This window comes from Lissotriton helveticus, chromosome 11, assembly GCF_964261635.1.
Source record: "Lissotriton helveticus chromosome 11, aLisHel1.1, whole genome shotgun sequence".
Taxonomy (NCBI): domain Eukaryota; kingdom Metazoa; phylum Chordata; class Amphibia; order Caudata; family Salamandridae; genus Lissotriton; species Lissotriton helveticus.
This window is the reverse complement of record NC_136072.1, coordinates 1,087,205,970-1,087,220,161: the sequence shown is the minus strand read 5'-3', so window position 1 is coordinate 1,087,220,161 and position 14,192 is coordinate 1,087,205,970. Positions and strand designations below refer to the sequence as shown.

Here is a 14,192-nt window from a genome sequence, read left to right as displayed (position 1 = left end):
AGGAGAAAAGACAGCATCTCTCTCAGTGTGTCATCGGGAGGGTCGGCTTCCTTCGGCACTTGCTACAGCAGGGCGTCGGGCAAGTAGATAGTCGATCTGCTCCAAACCACCTTGTCTTTTGCTAGGGCAGATGCTGGTATATTTATACCTGGAAGGTGCCTAGTTTGACGTAAGGTTGGACATAAGACGTCACTAAGAACTCGCAGTTCTTTCAGGACTCCTGGAGTTCTAGGACAAATCAATACAGAAGCAGGGGGGATTCCCGGGCTGCTGGAGGCTTGGTTTGTTTAAGAACACGTTGTGCTTTCTAGGAGTCTATGGGAGTAGCCTTGCCGTATTTGGACTGCATTGGCTATGTCTTAATATGGGTATGATTCTTATGCCTATATAAGTATATGATTTGATATGACCACATAATGGCATGAATCGGTAATATTTAACTAGAGTCCTAGATTCGTCTACAACAAACTCAATAGTATTAATTTAATAGACCTCAGAAAGATGAACGTGGACCTGCTGGGATTCAAACATGTAAACATGAGGTAAAGTAAAAAACATGTAGAATTCAATAAAAATATATAGCAACAGCTCCTGCAGGAAAATGCAGTCAGTTAATGCTGTGTGGACACACACGTTCCTTATTTTCATAGTGAGTAGGCCCATTTGAAAAATAACTTGTGCGTCAGTACGCGACTACCTCCAAGATGGCATCCAAAATTTTACATCTGTGCCAGATGGTTTCCTAGTCAAACACCGAACCAAAGATCTTATTTTTACATTTCAAACTCCTACCAGCAAACATTAAGATCAGACACTGTGGGAAATATTTGTTGGCTTTCTTGACTTAGGAAAACCATTTGATTAGAGGAGGCACACAGTACTAAACATCTAATTATTTCGAGTTCAAACTGAGAAGGAAACATACAATATATGCACTAATCAATGAGCTGAAACATCAAGGTAAAGAATATGCAAACCATGGCATTTAAAGAGGGATGGGAGTCAGACATGGATACAAGCCTACATGGTTCAACCTTGACATTAATGTCTTTCCAAAACTGCCAGAGGAATCCTAGAGCCCCTGGCAGTTGTAAAATGACTAAAAATAAAATGGCTGCTGTATACAAATGACCTAGCTCCTACTGGAACCCAGAAAAGAACAATGTCAGCATAATCTTAATTTCCTAAAAGATCAAGACCCAGATTTACTATGATTTTGCATGGAGGCTGTGTCACTTTTGTGGTGCAGTCCAATGCAAAATCCGTTTTGGCACGTACCAAGCCATGCAAAGCCAATTTGTGTGAAACTGTGTTGTTTCGTAAAAACAAACTAATGCAAAGCAGCACATAGTGTTGCCTTGCATTACTTTACTTTAGCTAGGCATTACATGGGTTGAGCATGAGCGTTCCCATGTATCCACAGATGTATTTTGACACAAACCCAAAGTTATAAAGACTTACAAAGAGACACAAACCCAGTTGGTGCCAAAATGGTGTGCCTACCTAACAGAGGCGTAACGAGGAGTAATATCTTTATTTCTCCTCATTACTTCCTCTTTCCATAAGTGCTGAATTTTGCAGTAGACATAGGAAGAGGAATGTGCCTCTTAGGATTGTTTTGGTGCAGGAAGATATCCCTTCCTGAACAAATACAATCCTGCCTGTCATGCAGCCACCCTTCCAGCATGGGGCAAGGGTGCCTGCGTTAGCGCTAGGCTGCACACAGTTTCTGCTCTCTCCCTTTCATGCAATGCAGCACAGCAAGCTCCCCTGTAACCTGAAAGATGACCATAATCATCGTTTAACAGAAAACAAATCAAAAACAACTTTAAATTACTTCTGAACGGCACAGAAAATGGGAACACCAGAGGTACACTTGCCTGAGGCTCAGAATAAGTGTATCATGAAGCTTTAAAATGGCAATAAAGACACTGCAAGACAAAAGCCTACATGACTTCTATGACATCAAGAAACAGATAGCATTCAACTCACTAGTAAGGTTAATGTTAAAAGGCCTTGATAACACATCACTGAAGTCAAGCGTGGGGCGGAGCCTAGCAGCAACAAAACAGTCAACAAAACTGGACAAATCTCTAACAAAACCTTTACTCCTGCATCTCTGCAAGAAAGCTCTCTGTGTGCATCCAAACAAATCATAGGTGCAAAGCAGAGCTGGGGAGAGTCACCTGCTGCTCAGTATCCAAAAGCAAACCTTTAAATTCTGAGGTCACTTCAAGGACAGTGACCCAAGGGCCCTCGACAACCAGTTGCTTAAAGATCATTTAGCTAAAACTTGGGAAGAATCCACAGAATGGAATGCTAAGTCACAGTACTAGAATCCCTCTGGCTCAACCCCCTGACTCAGCAGGAGGAGGGACTTCCCAAGGACTCTAAACTGTGAACTTGCACACAGGAAGCAATACTCAATGTATTGGAAGGGAACTCTGAAACATACAGGCTAGGATGCTACAGTCCACTGAGAAGAAACTTTAATCTCTCTGAATTGCACATTGTGGTGAATAGCCAAAGCACATACAGAGACTGACTAAATACAGACTGAGGGGCTAATTTACAAGCCCCTTGTGCAGCCGCTGCCTCACCTTTTTTGTTGCAGCATTGGTGCAATCACTGCGCCACACAGCACCATATCTACAAACAAATGTATTGGGTCCAATGCGTCAATTTGTAGAGCCCTGCATCACATTATACTTGGTGCAGGTTAGGCATTCTCATGCAAAAGCCACATAGAACTGGCACAGTGAAATTTACAACATTTCACTGCATCGCTCTATTACTTCACTGTGTCAAAATCCTTACGCCTGCTCAGACCAGGCATAAGGAATGATGCAGGGCTTTTATAATGGGACTTGCTACTGTGTTCTGACACATTGCTGGAGTTGCGTCAGTTTTACAACAAGCTTCAGCAATGCATCACTTTTGCGCCAACAGATTTGTCAGAATATGTGATGCATCTGTTAATCCTTTCACCATGGAGCCCTGTATTGTAAATACAGCGCATCCATGGTGTCGCAAGGACATTTGGCGCAGGCGCGAGGAAAGTGACGTATCTAGGCTGATGCGTCGGTTTCTTGTAAATGAGGCACTGACCATGCAGTAAAAATTGAGACTTGCCAATATAGATCACAGCAGAAGCCTAGAAAGGACACAATTGGCCACATGTATGAAAATAGAATTTTGCGATTACCAAATATCAATTTTTAAGAAATCGCTATTTGGTAATCGCAAAATGTGATGTAACAAAACAGACAGGAAATAGCTATTCTTAAAAATCGCAAACACAACGAGGGAATCACTATTTGTAACTGCAACTCCATTTGTTCCTATGGGCCTCAAAGCCCATAGTTGCGAATGGTCTTGGATTACCTAATTTGCGATTACCTAATTGGTAATCGCAAATTAGGTAATGCAAAGGAAGGTGCCCGGGGCCTAAGGCCTCCCTGAAGTACCCCTAAAAAAAAGGGTGAACATGTAAGGCACACACATGCCCCAGGGGCATGTGTGCGCCACATGGCACTTTGAAAAATGACATTTTGTGCATTTTTCAAAGTTTGCACATAGATACCATCATCTTGAAGTTGATGGTAATAGCATTTCCTAAATGCACAGTTTGCATTTAGTAAAGGCTTCTTACATGTGCATTAGGGATTCGCAAATTGCGGTCCCTATTTGCATTCACAATTTAGATAATCACAAAAAATTGTGATTACATAAATTGCAAATACAAAGCCTTTCATACATTCAGAAATGCAATTGTTAGGTTGAGTCTGGGCAGCGCATGCGCTGCTCTGCGAGGCATGTTGTATTGAGGTATGGAATAGAAGCTCCGCCCATTTCCCACTCATCTTTTCAAACAGGCTCCTGTTACTGTCCTTTCAAAATCTTTGCTTTTCATTCGTGAATAGGCTTAGTCCCTCCTTGGTACCGCATTGTCTGCATTTGTAACCTCCCATAAGGACTGGACTTTTTGCTTCTGTTGTTACACAGTCTGCTTTATGTATTCGGTGAGCACTATCTACTTTAATTACCTTCCCCTATTCCTCCCAAGACGTTGCAGCACACCACCCGCTTTTATATTGTTATTAGTAATGTATTTATGTAATTTACAACGCGGTCCACTTTAACTATAGTTACCGCGCTTATTTAATTTACAGATGTATAAAGGGGAGGGTTCACCCAGTATAAGTCGCTGGGACCTGGGTATTAATGGTACTGAGAAGAGGGGTCCCAGCATTTAGAGAACAAAAATACTTGAAGTGGATAGTAAAAATACAAAACAAAGTGGAAAAACAACTAATTGACGTACATTGTTATTTATTTCACAATGGCATTTATTGTATATCACAAAAGTTGCACAATCGTATAATTCACGGCTATTCAAAGAGGTGCCCCTTGGGAGGGAAGGAGTGGTATAGTGAAGGGTGGTGTAGGTAGGATAGTGACATAACAAACGGCCAAGCGGCCTCACTGTACTATGTATTTTTAGTCAGACATAGATATAAGAACCATCAATGTAAAAATTCATTAAATAGGAAAGCATGCTCCACATGATACATTCAATGTCATGTTTGTGGGTTGAAGCTGAAGAAATACACAAAATTATGGCCGCACTCCTTTCTTTAGATGCTGCTCAATGCAACCTGAATACGGCGAACAGATTCTAAAGAAAGGCGCGCGGCCAGCATTAAAGTGGTCTCACATTTTAAAGAGTGTGAGCTATTGGCATTAGAAATGACAATGCCTTTTATATATGTGTTGCTTTTAAAAAACACATATATAAAAGGCATTGTCATTTACAATGTCAATAGCTTAAACTCTCACAAACGCGAGACCTATTGCATTGAAAATGCTCGTTGCATTTACAAACGGGCGAATTTAGCGATTCTCACCGTTTGCAAATGCAAAATACTTTTATACATGTGGCCCATAAGTCAATAGCGTCACTTGAAAGAAGCAGTGAAGCAGAGCAAACAAACAAGTCAGTTTGTTTGTTGTTCCACCGTTCAGAAAGAGATGATTTTTGTTTCTGAGACGGAGCGACACGGCTGCTTTCCACAGTCTGCGTAAGTGAGCCTGCCTGACGGGGATGACGGAAGTCAGGACACTGGCCCTAAGCACTGACTTTGCGAGCATTAGCAAGTGATACTTTATTCTGCTGACACCCCGTCATAGGGACCGGAGGGAGAAACAGTAGGTGCCTAAAAGCGGGAGGTAACCGGAGCACAAAGTTGCGAGGATACCGATACCCCTCCGACTCCATGGGGCCCAGTTAGGTCTCATAAGAAAGAACCACGTGTTTTTGGGAACAAAATACGTAGGTATAAATGCATGCACTTAATAGAGTCTGCTGCAGTTTATAACTTTTTACGAATATCTCATTGATAGAGTAAGGAGTGGCGAACACAGGGCTGGTCCCTGTGTAGTCCCGAAGAAGTGCTTGGGGTATGCACGAAACATGTCGACTTAGGAGTGGATAGGAACATCTGGACACATTAAGTTTAGGATAGCCTATCTCCCTACCCCGTTTTTAATACTACCACCTGGAGGCCAGAATAAAGTTTATTAGGAACCTACTGGGCAGGTAACTTTTAATTTCATCACATAGTCCACTCCCCACAAATACACATGCACCACACATAGTCCATTAAGTGCTCCTACGTAATTTCGCAAGTCGTAGCACGCCCCAGCCCGTAGAGGACTGGGATGGCCCCAATGATGAAGCATGTCACCGTGGGGCAACCCCGGTGAGTGAGGGGACACCTAAAAAAGGAACAATTTTTCCTTTGTTATACACTAGACACTACTTCCAACAGCCAACCACATTGAGCAGTGGCTGTCCTTTTCTTTAGCTAGGCTCTCAGGTATCTGGAAACAGAAACCTTTTTTCTGACTTTAATGACTGGAGGGCGAGCCAAGCTATAAAACCCTCTAACTCCCTTATTCCTTTCCTGACCCCGTCATAGGGCTCACCCTAACCAACTTCTTTCAGGGAGAGTGAAGGCCGACACCCCCTCCCCCCTCAAGCACGGTGACTTCACAAGTCAATTGTAATAACCCATAACAAGCAACCAGGTGTGTCATTGTTTTACTATAAAAGTGTTCTGACATTAGGATATGCCATAATAAAAGAATAAAACATAATGCAATATAGGGAGATTCAAGTAGTTCACATAGTATTAACATCATTTTTGTATCAGTCTCTATTTTAGGGGGAGAATCAGCAGTTTTTGGAGCAGGGGCGGCTCCCTTGTTATGGCGGAGCAGCTTCACCCCACTGCTTTTAAGCAGTGCAAGAAGCAAAAACATAAAATGATAATAACATTAATTATTACCATTTTATGTTTGTGCTGCTTTGTGGGCGGGTGGGTGGGCAGGGCTGGTTTGCTCTCAGAGCAGGGCAGGGGAGGAGTGGTTTACCCACTCCTAAGTGCACAAAGATAGCTTGGTCGGCGCTCTTGGGCCGCCCAAACCAGTCATGCACACTTCCCTGTTCTCCATGCAGGCTGCATTACAGCCTGCCTGGAGAGCATGCCCACCCCTCCAGCCCCTGGCTGAGTGCTGTGTCACGATGCTCAGACCCATCTCAAAGCTGCATTGCAGTGCTGTGATTGGCTTAGGGGAGGGAGCCTGGCTGCCTGTTTCCTGTTCCTGAAGTCAGAGGCAGGAGAGCAGGAGAAGAGATGCGGGACCCGGCGGCAGGGTACTTTTTTTTTATTATGCTCCCCCTCCCACAATCGCATATACCCCAGCATGACACCCCAAGTGCAACCCCCCGCAAATACCCCACACCCGCGAGCCCTGCCGGCCGCCCATGTTCAACAGACATACTTAAAATTTCGATATATTGAGCACCATTGGTTACTCTTTTCTTTACAATCACATCAGATGGCACTTCAGTGTCGTTTTATACTCCATGTCCCAGATTTACTAACACTTTGTGGTGGGTTTGGGTCACAAAAGTGATGCAAATGTGCCTGAAATGTGAAATTGGAATTTGCTTTTCAGTGCAAAAATGTTTTGCACTGTTAAGTAGCCTGAATGTAACACAAAGTAGCTCTATACATTACTTTGCATCAACGGGGCGTACCATGAGTGTTAACTGAGCCTTCCTATGTAACCACCCATGAGTTTTGACGCAAAGCCCTATAACTTTTTGTTGCCTTTATTTTCTTGCATAGTGCGTTTTTAAAATGTGCCAAGAAATGCATGTAATATTTTAAAATAAAACTTTATTACAGTCTTAATTTTTTTCTAGAATAATTGTACATGCCATAATTTATAGCGCTACATTATGAGCAAGATGGAGCTTAGTGATATATAGTTTTGAACATGGTCTTAATAGATTTTCCCTGTCATGACTGCTGTCTCAGTCATGCCTAGAAATTAGAATGTGATGATCTCTTTTATGTTTCAGGCTGCTGCTGTTGCTGATAGCCATGGCATTAACACTTATTGAATGATCACGTATTGGATATATAGCCGTGGGGCAAGAGAACATAACGTAGGTGTGTTATGTGCTATGCAACCGTTATAGAACCAGTTTTTACTTCATATATATACTGGCTCATGCTAGAATAGCGCTTTGTGTATTATTTTTTCCTATATGCAGAAACCAACTAAGCGTCCTCATAAATAAAGTTTTTAACATTGGAGGTCTTTTCAGACTCAACAAATAAAGGTAATTATATGTGCATCCTTTTGGGTTATATATAAAATGGAGAGTAGGATGTACTAGGTAATAACCTTTTTAGCGACTAGGATTCAGTTATAGGACGTTTTTTTTTAGATACTGGTCATTCACTAAGCCCATTGGTCCATATCCATACCCATTGTCAGCATATGGAGGCGAGGTCTGCTCGATGCTCGGCACATCCTACTGCAATTTGTTGGTAATTAATGAAGGTTTTTTACCTTAGAAACTAATATACATCCTAAACTTTATTTGACTTTATGGCAGAAAATGAAAGTTCTTTAATCCCATTTAATTCTGTGTATTATCTATTTGTACTGACTATCAAACATATGAATTGCTAGTATGCCTGTTGTGTCTGTTGTCTTAGCATAAACAATTTACAGTTTGAGCATTGAGGTTATGTTTAAAAAAAAATGTGCGGTCTATATTTTTAATTTTTGGGGCTATGTAACATATTATTTTTTTACTGTTTTTATATTACAGATAATATATGTTAGTGTGGGAACAAAATTATTTTTCCTGAAGAAGGTGGTGGCTATTTATTTACTTGCCCGTCGAAACGCGTCAATGCATATATGATGGAAATTACGCTCAGTCTGTGGAGACAACAACTCTGACTGCAACTGAAATATGAATCAGAGTTGATTTCTGGTTGACTATTGTATTTCCCTCGTTTTAATAGGAATTATTTTTCCTTATTGTGTTTCCCATTTCTTTGTTTTAACTGTGTATGTCCAAATGTATTTATATCTCCTTATTGATTAGTAATGTATTGATGATAGGTCTGGATCATGTTTTTAATAATCATCTGAATTAACTGTTTTTTTTTAAATATATTTTTTATTGACAAACTGATGAGGAAGACATATCAATGTACATATAATAACAACAAACAAAAAAAACATTGTTTACAAAATAAATGTAACTCGTTCCCTAACAGAAACTTGTTTCAATTTCCACTTGGAGCACATTATAGCATGATTCATTTTATTCATACATAAAGCAAAAACAGCAAAAAAAATGTAATTATATACAACAACAAAGTATCTGTCCAACAGACAGTGTTAGGTAGCCACAAAGCCTTCATATAATATTACCCCAAATTTTCTCAAATTATTTTAGTGAGCGACCTCCTCTAAGTTTTGCTAACCCAAGCTCCATGGAGTGAATTTCGTTGATTAGTGACCACCATTCCCAGATGTTAGGGGGTTTGGGACAGATCCAAGCTCTAGCCAATATTAGTTTAGCACAAGATATGAGAATCGTTATCAAAGCAGACTGGGGGAAGAAGACAGGATGTATATCAAGTAGTACTAATGGAGCAGTAAGAGAGGGTAGAAAGATCTTCTTGATTTCCAAAACTTTATGTATTTCCCCCCAAAAATCCTTCAGAGTTGAGCAGGAGAACAACATATGTTCCAAATCTGCTGCGTAAACAAGGCATTTGGGACATTTTGTACGATCGCCTGGGATATTATTAAGGGACCACTTGGAGATCTTTTCCGGAGTATAGTATAACATGCAAGTAGTTCGAAACTGTTGCAGTCTTAGACTAGATGATCGTACGGAATTATTGATGTTAGATAGAGAACATGTTATTTGTTTGGGAGTTATATTTAGGCCCATTTTGTTACTCCATTTTTCAGCTAAGTTTGGACAATCATCAGTTTTAAAAGCGCAGAATTGCTTATAAGCCTCACTTATCACTGATTTATTTTTAGTAGAGTATAAACAGTTCCAGATATCACAATCTAAGATATTGTGTATTTGATTCTTCCTTATTAAAAAGTTATGTATTTGTAAATATTTAAATCTCATTGTTTCCAGCAAGTCATACAAAGTTTGGAGTGTGTGAAAATCCAGAAACCCTTGTGCGCCATATAAATCTCCCAAAACATTGATTCCCTGAGCAGACCATCTGAGGGTCATACCATTGTTAAAAATCCCCGGAAGACCCGGGTTGCCCCATAATTGCAATTTCGGATGATAAAAAGAAGTATTACAGTAGGCTAGAATATTAACCCATATCCTAACAATATCTTTGGCGGTCTTAAATTTCACCCTCTTGTAGTAGTTAGGGTCGTTAACTTGGAGTAAAAACATGTTTGAGTCAGATTTTAACAAAAAGAAATGGAAAAAAAGGTGTCTTCATTATGTAACAAGGACCGGAGGCGCCTAATAAATGACGACCAAAAGTACAGCTTAACATCGGGAAAGTTTAGACTACCCTTATCTGTGCTATTTTTAAGGAGTTTCAACGATCTTCTAGCTTTTTTGTACCCCCCAGATAAAGCTGCTAAATATTCCATCTAATTGCTTAAAAAAAGAATTGTTTAGTGCTAGTGGAATGGAGCGAAAAAGATATAAGAATTTAGGTAGTACCTTCATTTTAATGAGATTAATACTGCCAATTAGGTTCAAAGGCAATCTGTGCCACTTTTTAGCAATACAATAGTAGATTTGATCAATTTGTTATAATTAATATTATTTATTTCTCGTATTTTAGATATAATTTTGACACCTAAGGATGTAGCAGTTTTGCAGATCTCAGGGACCTTTACCACTGGTGCATGATTAGCTATAATTTGTGTTTTGTTTGTATTTAACTTGTAGCCGGATACTTTGCCAAATTTACAAGCCTCGATGTTGATCCCTTGTAGTGCCTTAATAATATCAGGGGAGTGTACGGCAATATCGTCGGCATATGCCGTAATTTTCAATATCTGTTCATTAGACTTGAAAGGTACAATTCTGGGTTGTGCCTGAAGGGAATGTAAAAATGGTTCAAGTGAAAGGGCAAATAATAAAGGTGATAGGGGGCAGCCTTGACGAGTGCCTCGAGAAATCATAAAATCTGTGGAGGTCTGTCCCCCATAGCTAATACAGGCTGAGGGGTTATCATATAATGCCTGTATCCATTTTAAAAAATGTCCACTAAACCCCATTTTGATCATAACGTGCCAAAGATAGTCCCACCCCACTCGGTCAAAAGCCTTCTCGGCATCCAGCAAGATCATGCAGAGTGGGGTGGACTCAGTCTCACCTACGTCGAACGCCGTTATGGCCATGTTGACGTGAGTGGTAGTGTCTCTCCCAGTCACAAATCCGTGTTGCTGCGGATTAACTATTTTGGGCATGAGAGGTGCCAGCCTAGTAGCTAAAACTTTCGCAAATATTTTTGCGTCGGTGTTAATCAGAGAGATGGGTCTATATGACCCCCTCTCTTCCTTTGGTTTACCTTTTTTTAAGAAAGAATATTATTTTGGCTCTATCCCATGAATTGGGGGCCTTTCCAGTCAACCCGATAGATTGTATAACCTGTAGTAGTAAGGGTACTAGTTCCTCTAAACAGATTTTATAGATCTCTAGAGGAATGGTATCTTCCCCTGCAGCTTTTCCTGCAGGTAAGGCAGCAATAGCTTGGCGTAATTCTTGCCCTGTGATATCTTCAGACAGTGGATCTATTTCTAAAGTATCAGCTGAAGTTATTGAGGTCTTATTTAAATAATTCTGTATTGTAGCTTCGTTCGAGGTAGATTCAGGAGTGTACAAGGTCCTATAAAAATCCACGAATTGTTCCAGTATATCCTGCGGCTGGTCATATAGCTTGTCATCAGAGCCTCGGATATTAGCGATCATGGTGCTAGCTCTGTCTTCCGCCACTTTATACGCCAACATTTTGCCAATTTTATCCCCACCCTCATATTGTGCGATCTTAAATTTGTGTATATTAGCGCTATTTTTTCGGATAAACTTTTCTTTAGTTTCAGATTTTAATTGGCCTAATTTAAGACCTATTTCTACTGCCGTTGGCAAGTTTAACCGTAGCGCTGAAGCCAACTGTATTTCCTGGGCAGCAATACTGGAGATCAGGGATTCGCTAAGTTTCCGACGCTCAGAGTTTTGTCTGAACACGTATTCCTGCGTGAATCCCCGGATGCTCGCCTTGCAGGCGTCCCAGACCATATTACATGTGGCAGAATTCCGATTTATTTCTAGAAAATCAATAAGATGTGTTTTTAACTGTGAGATGTAGACAGAATCTGATGTTAAATATCTGGGAAAAGAGAATCGTGTAGGACATGTGCCAGTGTGTGGAATATCAAATATCAGCATTATGGGGTTGTGATCTGAAGAAATTCGAGGACATACCTTCATTAGACTAGTGTTCAGTAAATTAACATTAGCTAAAGCCATGTCCAGCCGAGAGCAAAGTTTGTGAGGTGCAGAGTAATATGTGTAGCCAGGAGTATTTAAATGTAGATACCGCCAAGCATCTCTGATGTTATGAGTGCGGCATAAATCTAAAATTGAAGCTCTGGTTTTGCGCATCCGCTGGAAGCTCCCGGGCCTGCTAGTATCTAATTGGTAGTTCATGATGCAATTTATTTATTTTATTTATTTATGGGTTTGTAACGCGCCGGCATCACACCCGAAGGTGTATCTCCGCGCGGTGCTATGAAGTGAACAGGTCGGGGCATGCGCTCATCCTAGAACAGATTAAAGTCCCCCATTATAATGAGCTCCCGCTCCCAGTCTAAAAGTTTTACATTTAAATAATCAAAAACCCTGGGCTCATCTTGATTTGAGCCGTACACCACACATACAACGTATTTATAATTTTCAATGTTCATTTGAGCAATGACCCATCTACCGTCTTTGTCGTGAGCAGTTTGCAAAATTTCTGCCTTGAATCGTTTATCCTTAAGGATTGCGACCCCTCTAGTTGAAGCCCCGAAGGTAGAGCAGCTAACAATATCGTATCCTAGTTGACAAAGTAATTTTTTATCCTTGCCGGCTATGTGCGTTTCGGATAGCAACATGAGGTGGGGATTATGTAGTCTCAACTCTTCCGACACAAGACGTCTTTTATTTTTACTGTATAGCCCCGCGACGTTCCAAGCAAGACACTTTATTTTATGCATTTAAAAGCAAAGCAAACAACATAGTAATAAACCAAGTGGAAATTTTCTATTCTAAAACCGCACAGAAATGGATATTTACTCATGTTGTTATCCTTAATAGAATGTCTCCCCATCAGATTGTAAACACATTTTTCCAAATTTTTACCCCCCAGGCCCCCCATCCTGCGGAGAACAGAAAGCTCCCTCCCCCTACCCCCCTGTCTCCCACCCACTTCGGGGAGGGACCACCCTTCAGCTTCTGCTGCCGTTTGAAGAGGCAGCAACTGCAACAGACTACCTGAAAACTACCAAGATGGCGGAGTGAGGACGCGGACAAGCGGCGGCTAAACCTGGAGCTCCTCTCCCCCTTCTGAAGAGAAACTGGGAAATGCAATAAATGAGATTTAATGTTGGCGAGACCCCCGAAAACCCTGAAAACGCATGAATAAAGAATATATAAACTGAAAATCTACCGATGCTTTGGCTCCTAGACTTTTCACGGACCATCAGGCACTCGATCAGGCACACAATCCGTAGCCTGCTCATTAGTTCGGAGTTTGGCTGGACAGGTCTTCAACCTGCAGTCCGTGCTTGGTGGTTAGACTAGAAAAAATGGTTAGGGGTTCTGCCCACCTCACCCTCCCGTACCTGAGCAGGAGACATCCAAGGATGAAAAAGTAAAAACAAATGGTACTGAAGGGATCAATCTACTTTTAATTATCAAACAAGAAAGAATCAATTGTCTTGTGATTTGCGAATTATACACACCGTAAGTATATATTTAGTTCATATACACATATATGAGCGAACAGCCAGAGAGGCACAATATAAACAGATAACAAAATCTATATACAACACATCACATGTACATTATATACAAATACACAGAACACTATACAATACCAAAAACACTTCTCTGTACCCTTGAGACAAAAGAATAGATATATACACCAATTTACATATGTACCTCCTCTCAATTTGGGGTGGAGTACACAACAAAATGGTAGTCCCAAAAACAAAAACACCAGGGGGTTAACTTATCAACCCAGCCTACGTTTGTGTTGGTGTGCCTAGGAAAAAAATCCAATCTTCCTTACATTTTTACAGGGGACTCCGTTCAAAGCATAAGGTGTCGACGCAGTCGCAGTCTTTTTTCAGCCAGATGATATAAGCTTCATCAGGACATGGGTACTCTAGTAACAACAAATACATATATTATCCTCTTTCTACCTAAACAAGAAAACACATTGCAGCTGCTAGAATCAAAAAACCTTCTCCCCCACAAGTGGAAATGCAGTGTCAAATGGGTGATTCCATCAAGGAAAGAAAAAAACGCAAGCAAAGGGAAAAGTCCAAAGACAAATAAAAATCCAATAAATGTAAATAATAAATGATAAATAATAAAGGAGACTATCAAAAAGACCCCAACCACACCTCCAAGTGAACAACCCAAGCATGCGACAAAATTTAAACGCTAATGACAATCGAACAAATCACCTTATACCCCAAAGTGTATTAATGCATATACATGCCAAGTACTACCAAAACACATCACTTGTCCAATATAAGTACCTATT

At 40.7% G+C, this 14,192-nt stretch overlaps 1 long non-coding RNA gene across 1 annotated transcript; it reads left to right on the top strand.

Annotated features, from left to right (window-relative positions):
• The first annotated feature begins 7,429 nt into the window (after positions 1-7,429).
• On the top strand, positions 7,430-8,595 carry LOC144791519 (uncharacterized). The gene is made up of 3 exons (XR_013602410.1): positions 7,430-7,523; positions 7,628-7,696; positions 8,195-8,595. It is a non-coding gene; the product is annotated as an uncharacterized LOC144791519 (long non-coding RNA).
• The last annotated feature ends 5,597 nt before the right edge of the window (positions 8,596-14,192 follow it).